The sequence below is a fragment of the Rattus rattus genome, chromosome X (genome assembly GCF_011064425.1).
Source record: "Rattus rattus isolate New Zealand chromosome X, Rrattus_CSIRO_v1, whole genome shotgun sequence".
Classification (NCBI taxonomy): Eukaryota; Metazoa; Chordata; class Mammalia; order Rodentia; family Muridae; genus Rattus; species Rattus rattus.
Window position 1 is genome coordinate 78,861,326 of NC_046172.1, and position 5,270 is coordinate 78,866,595.

Consider the following 5,270-nt stretch of genomic DNA (forward strand, 5'->3'; position numbering starts at 1 on the left):
AAATGTATATAGGAAATACTCAAGTTAATAAATAAAAAAAAAAAAAAGAAAAGAAAATGTGGACAAAGGAGTATACCTTGATGTGGAGTATATTGTGAAACACTGTAGCTTCCACAATAAGATTATTTTTCTTTGTTGTAGGGGGGATGTTACAACAGTAGAGGGTGGTTATAATGCAAATGGGAGATCAGTGGGATTGGGATAAATGGCGTAAAATTCACAAAGAACCTATAAAAACTTTTAAAAATGAAAAAAAATGTTTCATTTCCATTCTTCACTCACAAAACATATGAGTTCTTAAACCATAAATAATGCTGCCTTTAATAATTTGTATTTACATAGAGATATAATTGCCGGGTTATGTAAAAATTTGTTTAATTTATATAGGAACAAAAAGTGGTAATTTTCTCAAATGACTTATATATTTGAAATCTATGTAGACTCTATCACAACTGTACTGATATATTTTCATTTAAAAACTATGGTAATCCTGGTGCATAGGAAATGTAGTCTTAATGCAGCTCTAGTTTGCATTTTTCTAATGACAAATTATTTAATATTATTGAAGTGAGCTGATGGTACATTGTATATTAAGTTTACATACCCTTATTATGGAATGATGATATACTCTTACCCCTGTCACATGTCTCTTATCCACCTCCTTGTTATGTCCAGAAATGTTTATTCATGGTCCTTTTACCAAATTACTTTTTATATCTAGGGTATTTCTTTTTCTTGCTCTTGAGTCTTGGACAAACTTATAATAGTTTTTATAGGTTAATAATTTTTTTTCAAATTAACATGATTCAAATATCTCCCACTCCATGAGCTTACAGGGTATTGAAAATTCCTTCTTTGAGTGGGTATTTACACTAGTATTTGTGCCTAAATTAATTGCTGCACTATCTAAGGGCATGGTAAAGTAGAAGCCCAAAAATGTCCTAGATTTAATATGTGTACTATCTCCTTTCTCCATCTGCAGTTGCAATCTAATGTCCCATCAGTACTTAGACTTAATTACAGCACTCAGCACATTAACTTGCTGCTTTACTTATTGATTTAGTGGCATCTACAGAGAGGCTGGTAGAAGAATTGACTTCCAAGTCAATACATTTTGTCTTCTGTCAGAAGCACTTTCCTCCTTTTAAATTAAGCCTTCTAGACCAATACAGCATGTGATTGTAGGGACAGGAAGTCAAATTTTGATACTGGGGCATTATAAATAATGAGAAACTCTACTTTCATTACTACTACTTAATTCCTTGATCAGAACATCCTTATATCCATGGAGAATACTCTTTATAATAGCAAAGCAGTATCAAACTTATAAGAATCATCAAAAGGAAATTTGAACACTTTGTCAATCTTGCTGCTTCAGAATGGAAAGAAGCAGATTTCAAATGGTTGGGCTCATTATAACATTTCCTTTACTATAATCTGTGATTCTGAGTCTACAGAAATGATACATAAAATAATATAACACAGGACATGGCTTTCAGTATAAACATGTACTTTCCTCAATGATAGTTTTGGCAGAGACCTTACATTGAATGCTAATGTAGTAAAAATAATTCAAATTTTTATTATTAGTAGTGTTTGTTTGCTTGGTTGTTTGTATGTAAGTTTTTCAGAATTCTAGATAAAGAGTTTGTGGCTAGGTTGTTTACATTATTCTTTTGATAATATGAAGAGTACTTTTCTGTATCAAAGATGGTGGAACATAAGGAGCGAAGGCTCTATGTAAGCACCAGCTCAACATCTTCACATATATTTTAGGTGTTTTCTTCAGCAGCGGCAAATTGTCATCAGTTTGCAGAGAGCAACATGTAGTTTTGGCAACAGCTTAGGTTGTTTTGGATTTCTCATGGGGCTCTTTGGCCAATAACCCAGTTAAATGCAACTCAATACATGTACAAGAAGCTTCTTTGGTTGACAAAAGATGGTCAGTTTGATTCTGTCTCCCCAGTATTTTATGACTTCATTTAGAATGCACACACAGACACACACAGACACACACACACACACACACACACACACACACACACACACACACACACACATGCATATGAAACTTCAATTGTATTAGGTTTCCATACTACCACTCAAGTGCTTTCCCAGTATCCCCTCCTACAAAACTCTCCCCTGTCTCCTATTGCCTCAAGTTTTTCCATTCCTGCCCAATAAAAAGTCAGAGGCTCGGAGTTGGGTATTTGGCTCAGTGGTAGAGCGCTTGCCTAGGAAGCGCAAGGTCCTGGGTTCGATCCCCAGCCCCGAAAAAAAAAATTCAGAGGCTCAATATTATTTACAAATGCCTAGTCCACAAGCCTTGCTAGATCCCTGTCAAATTCTTAACTTATCCATTTTGTCCTAATCTGAGTTCAGCTGCATGACTTGCTTTCTCTCTTTGTCTTCTTACATCTCTCTCCTCTGCATCCCAGTCTAAAATTTCTTCTCCCTCCAGACTCTCTTCCAACCAGTACATATAAGATTGTCCCTATATCACCTCCATTTATTTCAATAATAGGCTCTTCCTTTAACATCAATAACCTATGTACAATAAGAGCAATTAGAAAAACTATCATGTAAGAATTACATTCACAATATCTAGTCCATGTGCATTTGGTAACCGTGGAGAAAGTATTTTACTACCTATCCTATCTTTTTGGGTCAATAATTCTGTACCTAAATATTTTTCTATCATAACTCAATATCAACCTATAAATATCTTTTACACCATAAACATTTTAAATCATAAACAATTTAAGATTAATTGTGAGACATAGGATTGTACAAACTCAAGAGACTAATGGGGGAAAAACCTAGCCATAGCATAATACAAAATATATTCAGTCCAACTTCAAAAGTGCCTGTAATTTATAGTAGTCTCAACAATGTTAAAATTCGGCAGTTCAAAGTCTCTTCTGAAATGCATGTAATGTCTTAATTGTAATTCCTTATGAAATCAAAATTCAAAAATCAGGTGACATACTTTCAACCTCACAGGATATACATTTCCATTCCAAAACATCATAGTAAGGGAATACTGAATGAAAACAAGACCAAAAAAAAAAAAATACGTAAACTGCAAATTCTGCATCTCTATGACTGATGTCCAAATCCTTTCAGCTTTGTTGACTGCAACACAGGTCTTTCTCTTGGGCAGTTACCACCTTTATTTGGCTGGTATCCAATGGCTCTGGCATCTCTAACATGTTGGGGTCTCCAAGGCAACATCAACTTCATAGCTTCTTGTTCCAGTGTTTCTGATCCACACATGGTCCTCTGGCTTCCTCCAAATGTCTTGGGTCAATTCTCCAGCTCTACTCTTTGTAACAATTCAGACTCTAGTTGACTCCACTAAACTGCTGCTACTGTTCTTGGTAGTCATTCTATGGCACCAGCATCCCTTAATCTTCCACTATAAATAGGCTTTACCAATAGCCTCTCATAGGCTTTCTTTATGGTGCTAAGCTTTCAAGTTCATTGCATGTCTCCTTTATTCATGGTTGTCAACTGCAACTGAAGATGTAACTTCATTAATGGCATTTCCTGGCATCTTAGATTTTCAAGGTTCACCTCTTCTCCATGATCTCTTCATGCCTTCAAAACCAGTGTGACCTAGGTGATTTTTATATAATACCAACTTTGGGTGCCATCCTGATGTCAATCTCCAGAATACAGCTTCTGTCTTCTGGGATTATACCACCATGCCTGGTCCTGAGCTTCTTTTTTTAATTGCTTTTCAGAAAATCTTTATAATCACGGCTACTATTCCTCAAACCATGGTAATAGGTTATGCCCTTGCTTTCTGGATTGTAGGTCATTCCAGATATAGTCTTTGACTTTTCTAGTTGTTTTTCTCTAAATAGGTTTTTCTTAAAGGGGAAACTAATGGCTTTGAGGTTTTTTTTTTTGTTTTTGTTTTTGTTTTTTGTTTTTTTTTATTTATTTTGTGGGTAGGATGTTCAGTGAAGCCCCTTAGGAATTTCCTTCAATATCTTTGAATGATCTCCATTCATGAGTCTTATATCTGATTCTTCATCTTTCATATTTCACAGGAAACTTTCCTCATGAATTATTATTATAGAAGAATGTATCCTTATAAATTGCTTGTCTACAGTCCTTTAAGAGATGTCCTGAACTTTCACAGACTTAGCAATGAGCATTTGAAACTTGGGTTATCTCATTATTCAACCTTGTCCCAAATTTTATAGATATTACATGCATTGTTCTAGATGGTACCACAAGCAGTAATCTGTACTCTTAATTTAAAATGTGAACCTTTATATAGTAGTTGATTCTTTACAATATCAATGTCTCTGATCTCATTTGTTTTTCCATGATAGCCATTGCAATTGAGGGCCAGGCTTTAAGATGGCTGTCATCAAACTCTGAATGTTTTTGAATTATTTGGTTATTGAGTATTTGTTTTTGCATACATTGACTATATACCATAGATCTTTACTGCTTCCTTAAATCTTTTTAAAATATGTATCTATATGCTACCATCTGAATTCTTGATAATCCTGTGGATTTATTTCATCTCCATCTAATTCTCTGAATAAGACTGGGAAAATCATTTTAGGTTTAAAACAGATATAGACTGCCTTCTGGTAGTCTTGTTACATGGTTCCCCTAATATCTCTTAACTTACTATCTTTTTATTTATTCTACCCTGAGTTCAGCTACACAGCTAGTCTCCTCTTCCAGCTGTGTGTCTGTCTCTTCCAGCTTCTAATTTTTTTCTCCTGTCTATCTCCTACCCAGAATTCCCAACCAGAAATCCCAACCAGAAGCCCTGTCTTCTAAACCTGCCTCATTTTATTGTCCATTAGTTTTTACTTGACAGGTGATTATCCCACATAGTACACAGGACATTATCCCTATACTCCCTATACTTGATTTTTCTATTACAGTTTCTTTACCATCTATACTTATCTCTCTCCTAATAAAATATGTCTCTTCTTTCTAATCCCTTTCTCTAACTATGCTCTGTGGTCCTCAGGATTGTAGTTTGATTATCACTGACTTAAAAGCTAATATTTATATGTAAGTGAATGTATATCACATTTATTTTCCCATATCTGGGATACCTTACTCAGGATGATTTTTTTATAGTTTCTAATTGGAATTTTCTGTGTGACTATGTGTCTGTATCTGTGTTTTCAAACTTTTTTCCTAGGCTCTTCTTTTTACCCTGTTTTTATTTTATCTTATTTTTATTTGTATTTATATTTTAGATCACTTGATTTTTTTTTCAGAGCTAAGGA

The 5,270-nt window shown here is 34.4% G+C and overlaps 1 pseudogene; it reads right to left on the bottom strand.

The window, feature by feature from the left end:
* Nucleotides 1-3,276, bottom strand: part of LOC116888009 — a 12,257-nt pseudogene extending 8,981 nt beyond the window's left edge.
* Between the last annotated feature and the right edge of the window lie 1,994 nt (nt 3,277-5,270).